The following is a 25,298-nucleotide window of genomic DNA, read 5'->3' on the forward strand; positions in this document are numbered from 1 at the left end:
CATGTGCTCATGTATCCACTCGGTCTCGACATTGAAGTCATCCTCTGGTACCATTGGGTTTAGAAATTTTCACCCAGGGACATCTATGGCGCCCTGATGCTAGCAACAGTATTTTTGGTATCCAATCCGGCTCTCCACGATGTGCATGTGGAGGCCACGGCCTTGATGTAGCTAGGGCATATAGTAACCACATCACACAATACAAGATACATGAGTCATACAATCCAGTCATGTATCAATCCTACGTGTACCGTACGCTCATGAGGGACAACACCGCCTGTCAGGGAATCCCATAAACAACTTGCTAGAAGGCATATGCAATGGTCAATCTCATCTCATCACAAGCATGCAGATGATACGTATGAGCATGTATCATGATGTTATGTTATCACATAGTCATAATCGGAATCGATAATCGGCATCGATAATTGGCCTATATACAAGGCGGGGTCCATAGATGAATAGCCGATCTAAACCATAATATAAAGATCGGCCCTCAGCCGTGGCTATATCAAATCCGGTAGCACGGACCCATCCGTCTACGGCGAGTATAGACCATGCAACATCAATGGGGCCCAATAATTTGGATTAACCCACTAAGAGAACGGGCCTAACAAGGCCTAAGGGAAGGTTACAATGTGGAGATTTAACCATCATTGCCCATCAATATGGACATTTAACCAACATTGCTCCCAAGGAGTGGCCCACATAGAACCACGTATAGTGGGCCCATGGCCTCATATAAGGGCCTATATACATCACCATGGGCCTCACTCAAGGGCCTAATACACATCACCATGGGCCTCACTCATGGGCCACATACACATCACATTGGGCCTCATATACATCACATCGGGCCTCATCATATGAGCCTCACATACATCAAATGAGCTGCAATACATGGGCCTCATATACATCAAATGGGCCGCAATACATGGGCCTCATATACATCAAATAGGGCGCAACACATGGGCCGCAACAATGGGCCTCCAACATATCACAATGGGCCTCATATCTGAGCCTCAATATATATCGCATCAAGGTAGGACCCACACACTATATTTTCACTTTATTATATCTACACCATACATCTATTCTTAGAGATTATTATAGAGCATTACCCAAAAATGAATCATATCGAAGGTTCATTTGGACCATACCACAAATACCAGTGGAGATAATGATTTTCACAGTTAACAATTCACCGGGCCCACCATAACTTTTATTTTCCAATCTGTTCATAAGGTCACAAAGACCTGAATTAAGAGGAAAACAAATTCCATATTAATCCAGAACTTCTGGAACCCCAAACGGGTTTCAATGGTAGGCGTTCAATCCTCCATTGGTTTCTGCAGTGTGGTCCACCTGATATGCAGATTTGTCTTATTTTTAGTCTTAAGCCTTAAGATGAGCTCACCATCTGGATGGACGGTTTGGATGTAACACATACACCAACAGGACCTATAGAACTTGCTAACATCGGTACAATAGCTAAGCTGCTCGTGGGGTGCAAGATGGATGGTCTGGATTTAACACATACCTCAGATCAGACCCACAGAGCTTGCTGATGTGAAATACAATAGCAATACATCTGGTGGGGCCCATTAGATGGACAACTTAGATACATCATCATCAGACCATAGAACTTTGCTGATGTCATGCAGTAGTTAGATAGCTGGTGGGACCCATAGATCTTGCTGCGTCGAATGCAATTGTAGCTGCTGGTGGGACCCACAGAACTTACTGACGTCAAATGCAGCTATAGCTGCTGGCGGGACCCATAAAACTTTCCTGACGTTGGTACAACAACTATTTGCTATTGTGGAACCCACTGTCCAGGGCCTGGACAGTGTGGATCTAACACATATATCATGGTGGGCATCCACAGATGGACGGCGTGGAGGATACAATACATAAATCACAGTGGGTCCCACACACGTGGCCCACCAGTATCCACAGATGGATGGCATGATGAAACACATATATTACACTGGACCACACCATCCTCAGCTGGACGGTGTGGGAAATACATATATTCAAGGTGGGTCCCACGTCCTAGCTAGACGTGGAGACTCCACACGTGCAAGGGGGGTCCCACGCCCTAGGACAGACAGTTGGATGTAACACATACCTCATGTCAGACCCCAGAACTTGCTGACTTCAATCCAACAACAACTGTGCTGTGTGAGACCCACCGTCCAGGGTTGAACGGTGTGGATACAGCACACATCAAGGTGGGTCCACACGTGTGGGACCCACTAGCTTTGGATTAAGCTGATATTGGTGTTTTCCTTTGTCCCGTGTAATGCCCCGGCTTCCAGGAATCGAGTATGTGACCCGTATCCCAAAAACCCAGGAGTTAATAGAATAATAATGGCAATCAACATGTAAATCGAAGTGCAAATAGCGGAATGAAACATAGCATAGATATGACCCAAATCGTGAACTATATCCTGGCCCACTCAGCAGGGGGCCACATACAAAACTTCAAGTTCAAAATATACTGAAATAATCCAAAGGGGCTAATCTATTAGTTTAGCCCAAAATAAGTGGCCGCCTCCTGCTGCGACTCCTCGTCATAGAACTCCTCAACCGCCGCTGCCTCCTGGTCTGTTGCGTACACATCGGCTCCTGTACCTGCATCCTCTATACGGTTGAACATTGATGAATGACTGGCTAGCTTAGTATGATTTTCCCTCAACATTACATACCACCGCCCTAAACAAGATGTAGTATAAAACAATATATCATACAAAACAGGGCAATATGAAAATCTTAATTAATTCATGGATGAATGAGTGCACATCAACTGGGGATGCTCATCCAGTTGACTTTTGGGCAAAACCCATACAATGTGGCTGGTCACTAGCGAAAGTACATAGTACATGCGTAGTGCCAAACTCACCGAATGTGGGTCGATAGTCGATGGTCTGGGAGCTAGCAAAATGATACCCCAACTAAATCCTATTAGGAACGGCTACAGCATCTAGAATTAGCCATCCATCATCGCTCGAATGTAATGTATGCATGATTAGTCAACCCGTTATTAGTCCAATTACACTCAGCTAATTTAAATAAGTTCATAGTCACTACGAGGAGCTCATGGCCCAGCGTAGGCCGACGGCTCTAGCATAGTGTCCCATTGTCACGCCCCGAACTCGGAAACCGGGCTCACAAAATTCCCGATCGCCGAATCCGGCGCCGACAGCCTCCGTAAAACCCCATTTTCGGATCCCGGCACCCATTCACCAGGTTCCGATCCTGGGATACTACAAGGAGGATTTCAAATCATCAGTCTGATTCATAATGAGCATAACAAAAGCATAACCCACAACTAATAACCACAAGAACACCACCACAAAATCCACTATGATCAAAAACTTTTTAGTACAATGCGACAAAAAAGGGAAAATACAATGTAACAAAAGAAGCAAACCCCAGAAGCTCAGCTGCACGCTCCAACTACAGCGAGACTATGGCTGCGACTGCGTCCTGGCGTCACCTGCACGCATCAATCGTGCATAAGCTTATGGAAAGCTTAGAGGGTGGTGTAAGTGTGTGCGCAATATAAACGTACTCAAAATGCAAGGTCAGAGTGATGTGGAAACATGGTAATGAGCACATGAATGCAATCACCGTACAAGGCTATGCGGTGCAAGATATGAATGCCATCGGCCAAAACACGGCCATGCGATGTGAAATGCAACTCAAGCATGCCAATCCTCAACATGTATCGACAGTTCTCATTCGGGATAATTACCGGGGTTCAATACACTCCAAGTGGCACTGTCGCTCTCCTAGCCGCATACCCAAGTGAGCGTAAGAAACCTCACTATCTCCCTGGCCTAGTCTGCCAATACCTATCCGCACGTCGATAGCGGACCCATTCACGAGCTGGTCAAACTCGGCCTAGTATTGCCCCCTACCCTCGGGCGAGTAAGGCCACACTCCTTCCCAACCGACCACGACATAGTGGGAGACACGGCCTCCTGGTATTCGGCCTTCATGCGCTCGTATATCCACTCGGTATCGACGTTGGAGTCATCCTCTGGTACCATCGGGTTTAGGGACTTTCACCCAGGGACATCTATGGCGCCCGTATGCTAGAACCAAATATTTTCGGTATCCAATCCTGCCATCCACGATGTGCATGTGGAGGCCACGGCCTTGATGTAGCTAGGGCATATAGTAACCACATCACACAATACAAGATACATGAGTCATACAATCCAGTCATGTATCAATCCTACGTGTACCGTACGCTCATGAGGGACAACACCGCCTGTCAGGGAATCCCATAAACAACTTGCTAGAAGGCATATGCAATGGTCAATCTCATCTCATCACAAGCATGCAGATGATACGTATGAGCATGTATCATGATGTTATGTTATCACATAGTCATAATCGGAATCGATAATCGGCATCGATAATTGGCCTATATACAAGGCGGGGTCCATAGATGAATAGCCGATCTAAACCATAATATAAAGATCGGCCCTCAGCCGTGGCTATATCAAATCCGGTAGCACGGACCCATCCGTCTACGGCGAGTATAGACCATGCAACATCAATGGGGCCCAATAATTTGGATTAACCCACTAAGAGAACGGGCCTAACAAGGCCTAAGGGAAGGTTACAATGTGGAGATTTAACCATCATTGCCCATCAATATGGACATTTAACCAACATTGCTCCCAAGGAGTGGCCCACATAGAACCACGTATAGTGGGCCCATGGCCTCATATAAGGGCCTATATACATCACCATGGGCCTCACTCAAGGGCCTAATACACATCACCATGGGCCTCACTCATGGGCCACATACACATCACATTGGGCCTCATATACATCACATCGGGCCTCATCATATGAGCCTCACATACATCAAATGAGCTGCAATACATGGGCCTCATATACATCAAATGGGCCGCAATACATGGGCCTCATATACATCAAATAGGGCGCAACACATGGGCCGCAACAATGGGCCTCCAACATATCACAATGGGCCTCATATCTGAGCCTCAATATATATCGCATCAAGGTAGGACCCACACACTATATTTTCACTTTATTATATCTACACCATACATCTATTCTTAGAGATTATTATAGAGCATTACCCAAAAATGAATCATATCGAAGGTTCATTTGGACCATACCACAAATACCAGTGGAGATAATGATTTTCACTGTTAACAATTCACCGGGCCCACCATAACTTTTATTTTCCAATCTGTTCATAAGGTCACAAAGACCTGAATTAAGAGGAAAACAAATTCCATATTAATCCAGAACTTCTGGAACCCCAAACGGGTTTCAATGGTAGGCGTTCAATCCTCCATTGGTTTCTGCAGTGTGGTCCACCTGATATGCAGATTTGTCTTATTTTTAGTCTTAAGCCTTAAGATGAGCTCACCATCTGGATGGACGGTTTGGATGTAACACATACACCAGCAGGACCTATAGAACTTGCTAACATCGGTACAATAGCTAAGCTGCTCGTGGGGTGCAAGATGGATGGTCTGGATTTAACACATACCTCAGATCAGACCCACAGAGCTTGCTGATGTGAAATACAATAGCAATACATCTGGTGGGGCCCATTAGATGGACAACTTAGATACATCATCATCAGACCATAGAACTTTGCTGATGTCATGCAGTAGTTAGATAGCTGGTGGGACCCATAGATCTTGCTGCGTCGAATGCAATTGTAGCTGCTGGTGGGACCCACAGAACTTACTGACGTCAAATGCAGCTATAGCTGCTGGCGGGACCCATAAAACTTTCCTGACGTTGGTACAACAACTATTTGCTGTTGTGGAACCCACTGTCCAGGGCCTGGACAGTGTGGATCTAACACATATATCATGGTGGGCATCCACAGATGGACGGCGTGGAGGATACAATACATAAATCACAGTGGGTCCCACACACGTGGCCCACCAGTATCCACAGATGGATGGCATGATGAAACACATATATTACACTGGACCACACCATCCTCAGCTGGACGGTGTGGGAAATACATATATTCAAGGTGGGTCCCACGTCCTAGCTAGACGTGGAGATTCCACACGTGCAAGGGGGGTCCCACGCCCTAGGACAGACAGTTGGATGTAACACATACCTCATGTCAGACCCCAGAACTTGCTGACTTCAATCCAACAACAACTGTGCTGTGTGAGACCCACCGTCCAGGGTTGAACGGTGTGGATACAGCACACATCAAGGTGGGTCCACACGTGTGGGACCCACTAGCTTTGGATTAAGCTGATATTGGTGTTTTCCTTTGTCCCGTGTAATGCCCCGGCTTCCAAGAATCGAGTATGTGACCCGTATCCCAAAAACCCAGGAGTTAATAGAATAATAATGGCAATCAACATGTAAATCGAAGTGCAAATAGCGGAATGAAACATAGCATAGATATGACCCAAATCGTGAACAATATCCTGGCCCACTCAGCAGGGGGCCACATACAAAACTTCAAGTTCAAAATATACTGAAATAATCCAAAGGGGCTAATCTATTAGTTTAGCCCAAAATAAGTGGCCGCCTCCTGCTGCGACTCCTCGTCATAGAACTCCTCAACCGCCGCTGCCTCCTGGTCTGCTGCGTACACATCGGCTCCTGTACCTGCATCCTCTATACGGTTGAACATTGATGAATGACTGGCTAGCTTAGTATGATTTTCCCTCAACATTACATACCACCGCCCTAAACAAGATGTAGTATAAAACAATATATCATACAAAACAGGGCAATATGAAAATCTTAATTAATTCATGGATGAATGAGTGCACATCAACTGGGGATGCTCATCCAGTTGACTTTTGGGCAAAACCCATACAATGTGGCTGGTCACTAGCGAAAGTACATAGTACATGCGTAGTGCCAAACTCACCGAATGTGGGTCGATAGTCGATGGTCTGGGAGCTAGCAAAATGATACCCCAACTAAATCCTATTAGGAACGGCTACAACATCTAGAATTAGCCATCCATCATCGCTCGAATGTAATGTATGCATGATTAGTCAACCCGTTATTAGTCCAATTACACTCAGCTAATTTAAATAAGTTCATAGTCACTATGAGGAGCTCATGGCCCAGCGTAGGCCGACGGCTCGAGCATAGTGTCCCATGACCACCATCCTCGGCCCATGAGGCTACCACCTTAGGGTATGTGTAGAACCCACCAACACGTGGTTAATCAATTCCCAATGTAAAGGGGGTTACCACCAATACTGACTTGGAATGAAATGTCGGAATCGTTAAGTACGACGATTAAAACATGACGGCATGTGTGATTAAAAGACGTGTAAACAGTGATATTTATAGATGTTGCAAGGTTCATTCCATAGTCAGATAGGTGAAACCACACACGGATGGTAAACCCCATAATCAAATTCTATCAACCACAACCTACATGTTAGGGGTCTACTTGCATCGCAATCAGTCTAGTTACACCCTAAGCACGGACTCTCTTTAATTAGAATTTTCCATGGAGAGATTCCACTATGTGTGTATCATAAACAATAGCATGGATCCCACTCATGAATAAGAAGTAGAGAGCAACGCATGTATTCCAACGAGTCACGTGATCATGAGTTTACAATTCAAAATATGTACTAATTGAACTAACACATTGCACATGTAATGAATGACTAGTTGAGTTAGTTGGATAAATTTAATACATATGTTTAAGTGAGCTAACCAAGTATAAACGTAAACCTAGAACATGCGTTTGAACCTAACAATCAGATATTCTTAAGCAACCTCGTCAAGTAAGTCAATCATTTCTAAAACATGGGAATCATTGACTAAGCAAATATACCAAACGAATACACTCTATTTCCAGGCTATTTAATCATTCCTTGAAGCAATCTCTAAATTAAAAATAATTCACCATAAATCTAAATAGTCATTATATGCCTCTACATTTCTAGATTATTACAAAGACTACTCTTAGTCTAGTTTGAGATGGAAAGCCTAAGGGGAAGAAAATCATCACCAGAAAAGTCGTAATGCGCCCCTTGATGCAAATATCCTCAAGAAGTTAGTGGCTCCACGTTAGTCAAATAGTCCCCTAGAGAAATTTGCTAGCATTAGACGATAAGTTCTAAAGTCTCAAGCATAAGGGTTGGTGTAAGGTTTGAAAAGCCCATAGTTAGGGTTGTTTGGACTTCCATCATGGGAATCAGGCCCACCCAACATTTGGTTCAACAAGTGGCTTGATTGGCTAATCTGGGCCTGATTTGGCCCATCTTGATGGGCCCAAAGGTGGCCTACCAGCTAGCAGGGTGCGGCCCACCAGGATGTAAGGTGCAGCCCACCAAACCGTATGGTGCGGCCCACTGGTACGTGGGGCGTGGACCTCCAATTAGTGAGCAGGGCCTGGGTTTGCACAGGCCTACCGCCTGATTACAGGCCCAATCCTTAGGCTGATTTTAGCCGATTTCTAGGCCAGCTTTCAGCCCAATTGATGGTCTAGCCAGGAGGACTGGTTCCAGTCTTGCTTCACTGTCAGGTTGAGGCCGATTTCTGGCTTGATTGGGAGTCCTTTGAAGAGCATTTCTCAGCCCAAATGTGGCTGATATCAACCCTGATTGACAGTCTAACCAAGACCAGCTGAAGCCCTACTAACGGCCCAACGGGATGGCGATTCCAGCACCCAACATGGCCCAGTTGGGGCTAGCCTTCACCATAACTTTTAGGCCTGATCATAGTTGGGTTTGAGGCCTAGATGAGAGTCCAACTCAAACCCATCTGAGGGTCATTCTTAGCCCAGGTTGCTGCTCGCTGGAGGACTGATTCCTGTTTGGCTTCAATCCAGTAGATCTCCTAGGCTCGTTGTGAAGGCCCTGGACGTTGGTTCACAATGCAGCCACTTGATTGGCCAAGCTCAACTGCAGTCCACTTGTGTTGCTGGAGGTCTGGGTCATCACTTGGCCTAGACCGGCAACTACAATAGGGTCACTCCACGGCCCACACAGAACCTGTTACAGTCCTAGGTTGAAGGTGATTTCAGCCCAACCTGCTGAATTGTTTCACACCAAGATGTGGGCTGACTTTGGGCCCGCAACTGCAGCAGTTGGAACCGTTTTCACGGTCTATACTCTGCCTCCTTTCTTGTCTAGATATGAGGCCAAGCTTGGCCCAGAACACAAGCAGTTTGAAAGCCGACTTCGGCCAGGTTTTTGGCCCAAAATTGAGCTACTGTTAGGATTTGTTTTCAGCCTGATATCATGGCCCGTTCCCTGCCACATTCCCGGCCCAGAACTCAGCCATTAATTGGCTTAGTTTCAACCGAACTACGGCCATTGTTTGGCCTGGTTCCGACTTAAAACAGAGGTTCCATTTTACTGGGTTTCAGCCCGAAATATTGCCATTGGTTTGGCCTGATCGGAGGCTGTATTTCCCATGAATTTTAGCCGGACGTTCACCCCAAAACACAACCATGGCGAAGGCTGGTTTCGGTCCAAATCACCGCCGTTGCTAAACTTGGATTCAGCCTGAGTGTATAGCCATTGGTTGGCTAGTTTTCAGCTTATATCTGGCTATCATGCTGGTGTGTCAATGGGCGAACGAAAACAAGAAGGCCCTTGTTACCTGGCTGATTCCTAATCTCAGGAAGGGGGTGGATTTCTCTCAACCGAGTCGAGCTACAAACGGACTAAGGTTAACTAACTTGCCACTCAGCTCACTCTCTCTCTCTCTCTCTCTCTCTCTCTCTCTCCTTTTCCTCTCTTTCCCTTCTCTTTTCGCTTTTACTGATGAGAATCCTAAGGCTACAGGACCCTTTTTATAGCAGTGGGAGAGGGCCACCAACGGCTGGAAAGGAGCTCTTCATGCCACGGCTATGATTGAAGGGTGGCCTTGCATGGAGCCTATCCACACGCTAGGATGGATAGCTAGCGCCCTGGCCCACCAGAAAAGTAAAATTTTAAGTCTGGTGGGGCCTATCTCTTGATCTCATTTGGATGGGGTCTGTTTGAACGGACCAGATGGGACCTTTGATCAATATGGGGCCCACTTTTTGGCCCCCAAACGTTAGTTTCAGGTCATCTCATGAGATAATCCGGTTTTCTTCATTTTCTCATAAGATGAGATATTTCTCTCCCTCATCTTGAACTATCTCCCATGAAGGGCTAGGATTGCTCCATGTGGCCCAAGGAGTGGCTAGAAATGCTCCAGCACTCCCTTCCCAAAGAGGAAACCCACTTTTTTGCTTTTCCATGGGCAGGCCTTGCTTAGCTATTTCTGGAAAAGAGAGAGCATGGCTCTCCCTAGCGATGGACGGATGGGATGGCCTAATCAGGGCGATCACATGCCACCCATGGGGGTCCCAGATGGGTCCCACCTCACTGACATCCGCCACGTGCAACACATTGGATGGTCGCAACTTATCTCCCACGTCCCTTTACGTGGGCTTAAAAGCCTATACCATTTTGTTAAGTCGGGACCCACGAGAATAATGAACGGTTTGGATTGTTCAGAAAGTGCCCAGGGTGGGCCACTTTAGAGTTTAAAGGCCGTCAGTTTCAAAATGGCTGTTGGCGAGAGGATTTTCGAAGTTTTGCAAAGGAGTTCGGTCAAAGGTCGTTTGATCGTCCCCATTGTTCAAGTGCACATCGTGCACAAGCACACTCGGTGCACTCGCACACTGTGTAGGGGTCCACTATAATGTTTATGACTAAATCCACTCCATCCATTCGTATTGGGGGCTCTATGTAGGGGTCCCGGCCTAGTTTGGGGCGGGGTCGAGGCTCAGGTGGGCCATATTATACATCTACATCCTTTGTTTGGCCAACATACCTTGATCCTAAGGTTGGATTGATTTAAAATTGGGTTTTAACGGTCAAAATGGGGTCCAGATCATGATGAGGGCTTGATTTGTTACTAGTTATCTCTCAAGAGTTGGTTGTAGGAGCGTTGTCCCTAATATGATTCAATTAAATGACACAGAGCTTCTATAAGTTGGGGTTTTTAGTTTATCTTACCTTCCTAGATGTCATGGAGTCCGTCTTAGCTCCTAGGGCCCCTAATTGACGGCTTTATTGGTGATTGGAAGTCTCATCCTGCATATGTTTGGTTCAAGTCGATTATCAGTCGAGCTTTGATATCCACTGCTTTGGGTTTAAATGGTAACACCCGTGTATTAGAAGTGCGAGGTGTTACATCCTGGCTGGCCCAAATCGGGTAGCAAGGCGGGCCCAATTTACTGGACAGACAACATGGATAAGAATGCATTATAATGGGCCTGTTGGCCCTGGACGGTCTGGATGTGCTGTGCACATCAGGTGGGCCACACATCATCATTATCATCAAGAAAAAAAGAAAGAGAGAGAGAGAGAGGGAGAGAGAGACGACGTGCGATGGAAGTCTCCGCCACTATGAGCCCTCCCTTCCATACATTACAACATGTAGATCAAGTGGGTCCCAATAAATGTGGGCCCACTAATAGAAATCGATGATGAAAATGCTACTATCACCCACCTATATCACTCCTTCTTTAGCTCCTTAGACTCCTTGGCTCCTAAGCTAGCTCTTTAAGGGTGGATGATGAAGGTTGGATGGCTAGGATGGGAGATTGGGTGGTAGGGAGTGGGCCTTCTCTTGAGTTCTTCTCTCCTTAGAATTTTTTCTCTCATGGAAGCTTGGGATGGAATGAGATGGAAAGAGAGGGTGATGGGATGAAAAGGATGGAAGGAATGGATGTTGTAAGAAAATGACATGAAGGGTATGGGCTTGGTTGAATTTTAGATGAGAAAGGGATGGGTGGAGAGAGAGAGAGAGAGAGAGAGAGAGAGAGAGAGAGTTGACTTTGGGTAAGGCTTGTGTAAGAGAGGGATGGGTTGTGTACTTGACTTGTGATTGATTGATTGATTGATGTGATGGATTGTAGAGATTCTCTTATGATTCGCAATGCACAGCATTTTTCTCGAAATAAACGTGGGCCCACAACTCCTGGCCTGGGTATCGCATTAAGACGACGGCGCAGTCGCTAGGGTACAAGTTTTGAGTTGAGCCGATTTAGGTTAATAAGGGCAACTCAGGGTCACGCGCAAATGCTATCTATGCATCGCAGGTTGCTAAAATTCGATCAGAGGACCGCGGGATCCTAAGGAACGGTACGGACTATGATACGGGCCTTACAGCAATGCTTATATCTAACCTTCATAACATGGTTTAAACCTTCTTTCACCTCAACCTCTTCAAAATTGTCCCAAACTGTTGATCTTTTTTTCCTTTTATTTGACGCATTTGAGACTGAATTTAAGTTTCTCTCATCCCGTTCAACATCAACAGCTAGAGGGGATGTGGTAGATGCACCAACACCAGGGGTACTAGGGAAATCCTCACTAGCCATCTTTAAATATAAAAATAAGAAAACATGCGTAAGATATGTGCAGTTCGAATGTGTGATTGTAGTATGTGATTTGTAAGTAGGCAGTTTCTAACGTCTCCTAACTTTTAATTTCACTTTTTTTCCCATTCAGTAATATATCATATACTCTACTAATACAATTTACATGCGATTCAAAAATTCGACAGCATCTCCCCATAATTCTCCAAATATATGTAAAAATTCTCTACTGTTTAAGTGTCATCACCATTATCCATTATTCACAGTCACAGATGGGAGGCAGTCAACCAGTTGAGAACCATAGATTCAGAGAATAAATTAAGTTGATGCACCGAATCTCGAATTCCATGTAAATTGTGTAAGCAACATTAAGGTACATGATATATTACCATGATATATTACCAAACTGTCCAACATAGATAATTTAAGAATTCATATATATATATATATATATATATATATATATATATATATATATATATATATATATATATCAAACCAATAATTGATTTGAATATAATTTATTGTATATGAATTCTAAAATAGGTAGGTAGATTGCTGTCAAGTGTGTTAAGTGTCATGTGAAGTCGCTCTAAAACTAATTGATTTCTGATTAATTGAAGTATACAATTATAAATCATATATTAAATATATGATTTTTAGTTGAATACTTGAATTAAGCATAAATCAATTTCAAGTAATCTCACTAATTGAATATTAAATTCAACTATTCAAGTAATCAAAATAAAAAATTAATAAATCAAATCATTAAATCATATCAAAATATTATACTATTCAAAATACTCAACCTTGACCCAACCCTGACCCAACCCAAAGGGCCCAACCTGATGCTGACCCGTTGCTGACCCAACCCAACCCAACTCGACGCTGACCCAACCTGACCCTGGCACAACTCGACACTGACCAAACCTTGACCTAACCCGACGGTGACCCCACCACCCGACCCAAACACACACCCTAACAGGCTGACCCAGCTCAATTTGCATGTTAAAAAAAAGTACCTGGAGCTTGAAGGAGAGAGACAAAGACAGAGAGAATGAGAGGTGGGGCTGCTACCAGATTTCCTGCTCGGAAGCTCAGCTCGTCGTCCGGCCACTGGTGCTGCCGGATCTCTGCTTGGAGGTGGGCCTAGCAAGGGTTTGGTCACCCAACTCGTCCGCTGCTCTGCTCAACTCATCGCTCGAGTGGTGGTCGGAAGTCGAACGACCGCTCGCACGCACGCTCACTCAGTCAGTTGGGGGAAGTGAAAAGGGTAGAAAGAGAGAGAAGGAAAGTGAAAAGGTTTTTCCTTGGGGTTTTAACTTTTAACTTTTAATGTTTTTTATTATTATATATTATAAATAAATAATATATATATATATATATATTATATAATATTAAAAATGAGTTGAGTCGAGTTCAAGTTGGGTTCGAGCCGGGTTCGAGCTCTGTTTTGAGTCGAGCTTAACCAAGCTCGAACTCGACTCATTTTTAATTGAGCTGGAGTTACTTGCGTTGGGCCTGATTTGAACCTACATGTGAGACAAGTCAGAACGAGTTCAAACGAGTTGAGTCGAGCGAGTTTATCGAGCTAGCTCGACTCGTGTACAGCTCTATTAGCAATAGGTAGGGCTTGACCCCAACGTTAAGCTGAGCTCGACCTAACCGACGTTGTTGTCCGCCCGCGATCCACCCCGAAGATCAAGGAAACCATCTCCTACATGGTTCTTTGTGTCGAAGATTTAGAGGATCTCCACCGCGCTTAAATGTCCTCGCCAAAATAGGGACGATCGCCCTCTACGCCACCGCCTCTTCCCACCTATAAATAAGAAGATCCCTAGAGGGAAAAGTACGCACAATCTCTATACCTAACCCTTCTACACTCAATTAGACCTAGACTCCTGACTTTAGCATCGGAGGGTCCCCTGCATACGAGCCAAGGTCTTCTTTGTTTGTTCTTTGTGCAAGTTCATGAGCCAGGGATGGCTAACCAGATTTCTGCATCAACAGTTTAGCGTCATCTATGGGAATGACATTTGAAAGACATTCTTACTTCATCACAATCCATCAATGGTGAGAGAAAAGAAGAAAGCCCCGACCTCCCCAGGTGCACTCGACCTGGCACGGCCAGAGCAGTCAGCCAACCATGGAGGTTCCTCTTCGTAGATGTAAGCTGATTCTGCACCCGTGGGTCCGGAGAAATGATCCTGCAACCGTGGAGGTCGACTTATGTCCCTCGAACACCAAGTTGAGGCACTAAACAACAATATGAGCTCTATGAAGCGGTTACTAGAGCAATTGCAATCCCGCCCAACCCAGGGGGCCGAGCATGCTTCGGGATGGACGGTACTAGAGACTCGCGGGGCATCTGAGGCGCCCGCCCACTCCCAAAATAGGAAGGAAAATGCCCCCAAGCCCGTGCCTTCCCATATCTCTAACACCTTCGCTCTGGCAAAGAACGACCTACTCCCTGAGTTGGATAAAAAGAAGCACGATACGGTCTCCGAGGAGATAGGAAGTGGTAGTCAAGAGCGAAAGCCCCTGGGAAGGTGAGCTCAAAGACTTACGAGGCCAAATCGATGACATGTGGCAAACCTACTGACCAAGCGCCCCAATCCCAGTAGATGCAATGCTGGATGAAATCAAACCTCCTTTCACAACCGACATCATGATCTCGCAAGTCCCACTAATGTTTCGAATGCCGCAGATCACCCCGTACACAGGGACTACCGATCTCGCCGAACACTTGAAGTCGTTCAAAGCCTGGATGAAACAACACTACAAGCCAATTGTGGTCATGTTCGATAACCTTGACCGGACCAGCTTGGATGTGGTTCCGACAGTTGAAGCCACAATCGATCAATTCCTAATTTGCTCAACTCCGCAAAGCCTTCATCACCAACTTCATTGGAGGAGAATGAAGCCTCAAACCGGCATCCCATCTTCTCCATGTCGTCCAAAATGATAGAGAACCGTTGAAAGATTATGTGGGATCCCAGTACTTTGTAACATCACTTATGTACACGTGTCCCAACTCACACCGTTGATAGACCATACACCACACCCCAGTGCACCCAGCAACCCCACCCAAGTGATTTGTTCCGGATGACCTTGAGACCTCTATCATGTGGACTACGTCACTGCTGCAGTTGCAACGGCGAAAACTGTGTGTCAATTCGACGCTCCATTAGTGAATATGATCCATCGAATCTACGGCCCAAATTACATTTCTTATAATAATAAGCAACCTTTATTGTGCTTGTCCCATTGGACTTAAGCCCATGTGGGCCTAAAGCCCACTTTCTAGATCATAGGAATTATCACAAGATAAGACAATCACTAAATGATAAATAAGGTGTAACATCCCAAATTTTCACGGCCAGAGTTTATACTCGTGTCCGAGAAAACCGGGTGTTAATTATGCATAAATTGGATGCTTTAAAAATCGCACCTTTTTTTGTCATTTAGATCACATCCAGTTATATTCATGAAGGTAACCATTCGCGAGAATAAAATCGACTGTATTTATTATTTCATTAGAGTAAAAGAATTCAACAAATTATCAAATACCCTCTCAATGGGATCTTATTACATTATCAAGTTTGCAGCGGAAATATAAAACTAAATAATGAAACTATCTTCTTATTCATTCAGTATAATTTCCATAGAGAGATGGTCCTCTAGGTCTTCAATCTGTATATCACCTGCATCATCTGTATAGTTGAAGAGGTTCAATGCCCTACTCATAGTGATGGTTATCCTTTAAGATTAACAATAATTCAAGAGATTCATAAGAGTAATGTAAGAGTTTTGATACGTCTCGTACTCCACTACTACGAGGGGTGTCGATATGTATAAGCAACCTATATAAGATGCATGCCTAGCAAAGTATGTTAGGTTCATCACACTTAGCGATCATCACAATGTGGAAAATAATTTAAAGCTATCTGGCTCTCCCCGCATCCCATACTACAGAGATTTATTGGCATGTCCAACGTTAACGTGGATTTACGCGAACATCCTAAGGTAACAGAGCACATGGATCGGATGAATTATGTGATACGATTTGTTCATGGAGTGACTATTTGTGAATCCAATTCTGGAAGTGATGTAACACACATTGTGAATTACTTACATCGATTTGTGCACCACTACCTAAAATCCATGGAATTACATGTCGACCAAGGGGGCCGCTACCCGAACCGCATTACGTCCACAATATTTATTTGATCGTTAGAAGTTGGATTTCCAACATAGTACTTGCATGCAAGATAGTGATGTAGTGTTTTGAGTTATGCATCAATAGTTTGCAGTAAAATTAGATATTTGAAACATATAAGACAGGTGCAATCAATTCAATTTAAAATTGCAAAGTTAAAGAAAAATAACTCTCACATAAATTCATAAAGATCACACATAATTAACATCATACCTTAACCATAATTTCCAAAGGATAAATAATTGATAGTTGTAAATTAAATATTTACAGGGAGGATTCATAGTAACATGGAAGCATGTGAAAGATCAGGATAAATCAAATCAAATCAAATTAATGTAAGTTTAAAGGAATCCCTCACCTTAGCCTTAGATCTAAACCCTAAGTAGATATCCATGTAGGAAAGCTTCTACATGAAAAGCTTCCACATGAATCACGACATCACTTAAGCATGAGGGAGACACCATGCATATGGAGAAGGAAGAGGGTGTCTAGGTTTCTCATTCTCATTCTCTTTCTCATTTTTTCTTTTTCTTTTTCTTTTCTCTCTCTCTCTCTTTCTCCCTCTCTCTCTCTCTCTCTCTCTCTCTCTCTCTCTCTCCCTTTGGGCATTGGGAGATTGGGCATGTGAGTGGAGAGGGGAATGCACACTCCTTTTTAAAAGGAGTGGGCGTGTGAGAGGGGTGCATTTTGCATCCCACTTGGATTTGGTTTCTCCAATTTTCCCATTTCTGACCATCTTTCTTTAAATATAATTCATCCATTGTGTCAAGGTCGTCGAATAAAGCTGGGGTGTATGATTTTCTTGGTTATCCGAAATTTAGATTGACCTATCTGGAAAATTCTCTTAACGGGTGCTAAAACGAACTTGATCTCAATTAACGGTCCACACTTAATAATCAAGGCCCGATTTTGGGAGAAATGTGTATTTAGGATAGCCAAACGGTTTGAAATTTTTTGGTGGTTGATCGATCGCGGAAAAAGCCAAATATAAAATTTCACATTTTATACCAATAGGAAGGAGCTGGCTTCAACTTTCAATAGTGTAGGCTCATATATCGGGGCTTAAATTTTGTATAACATTGTAGTCATATGAGACCAGAATGTGATCCAAATTTAAGTTGCAATGGATGGAAGGAAGCGGTTAAATCGTAAGATCCGGATTTATAAGGAGTTGATAAGCCTTGACAAGATAACTTCGGGCCTAAGGAAAAGCCTACCAAAGTGGGGTCTTCATATTTCACACTTGGTTTATATGATGGGAAATCCAAGTCTTTCATATAAAGGAAAATATCTTACTACAATTACTGACGAGGTTTCTTTACTTGATGGACACCAAAATCAACAGTTAAGGGGCTGATTTGTCAATTGTGTCACTTTTGTAATGATCTAAGGGCTGAAATTTTACATTTATAGTTAATTTATGATACATAGGCATCGTATAAAATTTCATATCAAACGGATCATGGGAACCATGTGATCCAGAATTCAGAGGTCTAGATTAATGGCATTTTCATAATTATTGCTGATATAAGAGTTTGAGAAATCTAATAGTTTTACATGCTTGTAGGCATATTTCTAAGTAATTCTTACAAAAGAACTTATATCTAAATCATTATGAATAAGAAATTATTCATCAAACGAATTAAAGGAATGTACATATATTAACCAACATAATGGATGGTCAGATGACATGTTAAAAATAGAAAAAACTTGATGGCTAGTACTCTGATCATATATGTAAGTGGATGTACAATTAGTTTTTTAAACAGATGATCGCAAGTGAGTTTTTGGAGTAATCAAGAGGTAGAACATGTATACTATTAGATTTAAGTGACTTGTTCACATGTATAAGTTTTTCAGATTATAGTTTTAATGGTGGATTAAGCATATTCATAGGTGGTGAATAAGATGAACAGATCAGAATCTCAATTTGATATGCGTACGAGTGAATGATGAGATCAAGTTGATAGTTTACTATGATCAGATGATCCAAACTCAGAGTGGACGGTTAGATATCTTTACCTAGCGGTGAATAGTTGACTAAACAGTTGGTTATGATGGACAAATGAGAATTCTTGGGTATATGATGATCTTATCTCAAAATCAACAGTTAGAAGGCTTGATCTATGAATGGAGATTATTCTCAACAGTCAGAGTCGTGTTGGAGAATAGATGTAAGGTTATGATAGCTAAATTGGTTTCGTACACTTGTACATAATAAGTTAAATTTTATGTTAACACTCAGAACTTTCAATACTCGGGTATTGAAAAGTTTGAGGTGTTACATAAGGAGCTAGCACATATAAGACAATACATTAAAAGACATGTAGACACCCCACCCAGGCTAGCATCTTGAGAAGGCAAAGACAATCCGGAAACCCTGATCATACCACAGCCTGATCCCTAACCCTGATCATACCTAAGCCTAAACCCTAACCCTGATCATACCTCAGCTTGAACCCTAACCCTGATCATACCCTAACCTGAACCCTAACCCTAGCCTAAACCCTAATCTAAACCCTGACCACCACCCAAGCCAGTGCCTACATGCAAATCAGTACAATTCCCTAAAATACACCCAATCATTTTGAGCCAAAACTCCGAAAATAGACTTTGGATCAAGCCAAAACACCAAAGCAAGCCCACCGGCTAAAGCCCAAAGAGAACCTAGCCCAGGCGGTAATCGGACTACTGCGGGTGGTAGTCGGACTACCGTCGATGGTAATCGAATTACCGCTCCTTATCCGACAGGTGTCCCGTCTGAGCACACAGCTGTCCTTCGTCCTAAAGTCAACTTTCATATGGAATTACCCCCGAAGTTCACCCTATTTACCCTTTTACCTAACCCCGAGATCTTATAAGGGCATGCTGAAAGTACCCTGGTTTGTCAATTAGCATGAGTGTTGAGTCAGCTAGACAACAGAGCCTCATAAGAAGATCAATTCAAAGTGTCTGCCTCAACCGGATGTGTGCAAGCTCGCCACAGGTAAATTAAGCCTCACATCCCATATCCTAAAACACCAGGTATATAAAACCCTTAAAATAAATTAGAACAACATAAGGTTTTTAAGTTAAGAAAACTTTTTCAAAATCAGAAAATCTCTAAGTTTTCTTGCTTTATTGATTTATCGATAATAGGTTTGATAAAATCAAGATGTGTTGTTGATGTCCTCGAAAGCTTAATCGATAAAATCGAATGAGGACATAAAGTGTCCAGCAACTGCATATACATCTGGAAGAAATTATCGATGTATCGATACCCCTATCGATATCATCGATATTTGAATCTCGAGTTTATCGAAGTAGACTCGATATAATCGACAGTAGAGTATTTATGTCCCTGTTTTTTATAGAAAAATCATGAAAACCTTTGATATATCGAAGTACCCTCGATATCCTAAGAATTCAAATATTGATGATATCGGAAGTCCTTCGATGATATCGGTCTTGGACACAGTCTTTCCAGCAACATTTTTCAGGTGGTTTTTATTTCTGATCGAGGGTCCCTCGATAGAATCATATTCAAATATCGATAATATCGAGGCAGGATCGATGGCATCGAGAATGGACATAAACTTGTCTAGCAAGCTTACTGGAAAATCCTTTGGATTTATCGATGCATCGACACTGCCTTCGATATCATCAGTATTCAAATTCCGATGATATCATGTGTACCTCGATCATATCTTTTGGCCTGAAATTTTTTGAAGTAAGTCACATCATTTTTCAATTATCAAGGAATCGATCCTCGTTTCGATAATATCAGAGTTCGAAATCCGATGACATTGACACGTGTTTCGATGCCCTCGACTAGTTGGCAAAAAGTTTCAAAAGCGTATGACATTTGAGTTTATGTCATCGAGCGGACAGTCGATGCTATCGAGAGTGTACGCTCGATGATATCGACCCTACTCGATGATATCGAACTCTGTCATAAATGCGACCGTTTTATATCCGTTGAAACTTTTTGCCTATATATAGAGAGCTTGTCATTAGTTGCTGTGAGAGAAAGAAGAGAGTGCTTTAGAGTGTTTAACCTTAGATCATTTACCCAAAGCACTTTCTCTCAAGGGAGTTCATCCTCCAATCCACCCTCATCATTGATATTCAATAGAGTGGATTGGGGAATGAACTTCCGCATTTAAGGATCGTCCAGCTACCACCTTAATGGCAAATCATTAAGCTGGGATGCCTTGAATGCATAGATGATTGGAATCACTTTATCTCCTTTATAGAAAAATATTTAAGAGTAGGATTCCATCATAACCTTGACCCAACCCGTCGCCATGCATTAGTATATCTTCTGAGTTGCGGTTCAAGGAAGCAGAAGACTCTTCATCAACAAAGGAGGATATCTTCATTAATGAGCTAAAATGGGACTCATCCACTTATCTATAAGTAACTAGAGTCAAGAGGACCCTTGTGATCATTCCTTTGTAGGATTTGGTCTAATGTGTTTCTCACCCTTGCAAGTCCTCTAGGAGGCCTCCGGAGGGAGTGTACGTGGTGGGTACGTAGTATTGACCCTTGCTCTGTGGAGAGCATAAACTTTTGGTTAAAGGTGAACCTGTTTAAAACCTTGGGTTCGAGGTGAACCGTGTGAAATCTCCGTTAGGGTTTTGTGGAAGATCCTTGGCCAGTGTGCCTAAAGTGGGTGCGATGTGTTGACCCTTGCTCGTGAGAGCGTAAACAGTTAGCCTTAGTGTAGGTTGTAAAGGTTAAAGGTGAACCTGATTTAAAACCTTGGGTTTGGGGTGAACCGTGGGAAACCTCCTTAGTGAAATCCGGTACACTCAAGGGTTGAGTGCGGTTACCAGGAGTGGAGTAGACAAGTAGTCGAACCACTATAAAAATGGCTGTGTTTGAGATTATTATTGTCTTTCATTTAATTATATGATTTTCTTAATTACTTTCATATCTAATTATCTGAGATCACACCTCACACACACTCACAGTCATATCCATCATAGACTAGTTTGCATTTTGTTCATCTCTTAAATAGTTTGTGATTGGATCCTCTACCAAGCTTGGAAGACAGTAAAGTTACTTTTGAGTAATCCTAATATATGCTTGTTGTTAGGATTAGTATGATAGGATTTTAAAATATTATAAAATTATTAAAAAGTCCTATTTACCCCCCTCTAGGACATATTGGCATATTCCTACTTCAACTAACGCGGTCTTTACCGCAATTTCAATTGGTATCAAAGCGGGTCTCTCTTAAGGACTTCACCACCTAAAGAATGATCTTGACTGAAGTTGGAAACATGGTCAACAGTGTCTCAGAGGGTGTGACAAATCGGAACAATTGCCTAGTAATCCATACTGCTCTGAAAGTTGGCAATAGTTCAAAATGGTACCTTGATAGTGGATGCTCAAGACACATGACTGGTGACCAAACTCACTTTTGTGAGTATTCAGACTTTGATGGAGGATCAATCACATTTGGAGATGATAGCTCTGCCAAAATTATTGGACAAGGAACAATAGCTATACCAGGCCTTCTAAAAATCAAACATGTTCTTTGTGTAGAAGGTCTGAAACATAATCTCCTTAGTATCTCTCAAATATGTGACAAAGAACATCTGGTCACTTTTTCAAAAGATATGTGTAGGATTTTAGATCATACAAGAAAATCTCTCAAAAAAGGTTTACGTATTAATGATAACTATTATATTATTGAGAGTACAAATGAGAGTGGGTTATCCACAAAATGTAATATGGCTGTAAAGAATGAATCCAAATTATGGCACCAAAGGTTGGGACATGTTCACTACCGAAATTTAGCTAAGTAGAGTTCAAAAAATTTGGTTAAAAGTCTTCCCAAGATTAGAAAAGAAGAAAGAGTTGTTTGTGGAGAATGTCTAAAAGGAAAACAGATAAAAGTTTACCACAAAAAGACAACCACCATATCAACAACAAAACCTCTGGATTTATTGCATATGGACTTGGTTGGCCTGACCAAAGTGGAAAGCCATGGCAAGAAAATATACTTCCTGGTGGTAGTAGATGACTACACCAGATTTACTTGGGTCGCATTCCTTCGAGAGAAATCAGATGCCTTTGAAGAATTTGTAATTTTGGCAAAGCGACTTCAAAATGAAAAAGGATACTACATTAATCGCATCAGAAGTGATCATGGTGGGGAATTTGAAAATGAAAATTTTGAAAAATATTGCAATGAGAAAGGAATTCGTCATGAATTCTCAACCCCAAAAACCCCACAACAAAATGGAGTCGTTGAAAGAAAAAATCGAGGATTGTAAGAAATGGGATTAGTTATGCTGAATGGGAAAGATATGGCAAAAGTTTCTGGGCAGAAGTCGTCAATACCGCCTACTACATCATTAATAGAGTATATCTTAGAGCAGGCTTAAACAAAACTCCATACGAATTATGGTATGGGAAACTACCTAGTGTGAAATATTTTCGGGTGTTTGGTAGTAAATGCTACATCTTAAGAGACAAAGATCACCTTGGAAAATTTGAGTCTAAAAGTGATGAAGGTATTTTTCTGGGGTATGCTATGAATAGTCATGCTTATAGAGTGTACAACCTAAGAACTCTCACTATTCAAGAGTCTGTCAATGTGGTAATTGATGATCATCCTCATGAAGAAGATACCCCAATAAATGAATTAGAAGATGATGTAGATTCATGCATACTAGAAAAATCTGATAACAAATCTCCATCATCCATTGAACCTCAACCATCATCTGACATACCCATCATAAAGGATCACCCTCGAGAGAAAATTCTTGGAGATCCTTATGACGGTGTGAAAACTAGACTGCAGATAGAGAATATCTATAGTCATTACTGCTTTACCTCAAAGATTGAACCCAAGAATATTGTAGAAGCTCTTCAAGATGAACACTGGATAAATGCTATGTAAGAAGAACTTCAACAATTCCAAAGAAATGAGGTATGGAAACTGCTTCCTAGACCAACTGATACAAATGTCATTGGAACCAAATGGGTCTTCATAAATAAATCTGACAGGTCAGGCAATGTGATCAGAAACAAAGCAAGGCTAGTTGCTCAAAGGTACTCACAGATAGAAGGGATTGATTTGGATGAGACATTTGCCCCTATCGCTCGTCTTGAGTCTATTAGAATTCTTCTATCCATTTCATACGCACTAAAGTTTAAACTATTTCAAATGGACGTTAAAAGTGCTTTTCTTAATGGGGATCTTGCTGAAGAAGTTTATGTAGAACAACCAAAATGATTTTTAGATCCTAAGCACCCCCATCATGTTTATCGTCTGGACAAAGCTCTGTATGGTCTCAAACAAGCACCACGTGCTTGGTATGAACGATTAACAAAATTTCATTTAGACCATGAATTCTGTAGAGGAAGTGTAGATAAGACATTGTTTACCCAGAGAACAAAGAACTCATTGCTTATTGCACAAATTTATGTGGATGATATAGTGTTTGGGTCAACATGTGGAGATGCTGCATACAAATTCGCCAACCCCATGAAATCATATTTGAAATGAGCATGGTCGGCGAATTAAACTTCTTTTTAGAATTACAAATCAAGCAACTAAATGATGGAATTTTCATAAATCAAGCCAAGTATGCAAAAGACTTGGTGAAAAGATTTGGGCTTGAGTCTGGACACACTTATCACACACCTATGAGTACCACGCTTAAATTTTCCAAAGATGCTAACAACAAAAGTGTGGACCAACATCTCTATTGGAGTATGATTGGAAGCCTACTATACCTCACAGCCAGTCGTCCAGATATATCCTTTAGTGTGGGAGTGTGTGCTTGGTATCAGGCAGATTCTAAGGAGTCCCACCTAACGGCTGTTAAAAGGATTATCAAATATGTAGCAGGCACTACCACTTTTGGTCTATGGTATTCATTTGAAACATCCATCATTATTGCAGGCTACTCTGACGCAGGTTGGGCTGGAAATTTGGATGATCAAAAATCAACAAGTGGAGGATGTTTTTATGTTGGAAATTGTCTGGTCTTGTGGCAGAGCAAGAAGCAAAACTCAATATCATTATCCACTATTGAGGCTGAATACATTGCTGCAGGAAGTTGTTGTGCACAACTCCTTTGGATGAAACAGATGTTGTTGGACTACAGAATCAAACAACCCACAATGAGTCTGTTCTGTGATAACACAAGTGCGATCAACATTTCAAAGAATCCTGTCCAACACTCTCGGACCAAGCACATTGACATCCGTCATCACTTTATCCGAGAACTCGTTGAAGACAAGATTATTGCACTGGATTATGTTTCCATAGAAAAACAACTCGCAGATATCCTCACTAAACCTCTTGATACAAATAAGTTCAGTGATCTTCAAAAATCCATTGGAGTATGCACTTATTGAAAATATCCCAGTGACCTTGATCCACATAGGTAAATCTTCACACTAGGACATTCATGGTTATGTTCAGCCACAAGTCTAAACCTCATAAATCAACCATGTTAGTTTTGGGATGCCAGATAATAACTTTCTCAATGATATCTAAACCTTGTCGATGTCATCAATAAATACAGTTTGATGAGATCAATATTCAACACCGATGAAATCGAAGAATCTCGGGAATGCAAAGTGATAACCAGCGGTCCTTCCCAACGGTTGGACTAACCTAATTTCTACTGGACATTGGCATCTTCCCTATGGTCATTAGCATGGTCTTTAATGTCATTATAGTGTGTGATCGATGCCATC

Source organism: Magnolia sinica, chromosome 18 (assembly GCF_029962835.1).
Source record: "Magnolia sinica isolate HGM2019 chromosome 18, MsV1, whole genome shotgun sequence".
Taxonomy (NCBI): Eukaryota; Viridiplantae; Streptophyta; class Magnoliopsida; order Magnoliales; family Magnoliaceae; genus Magnolia; species Magnolia sinica.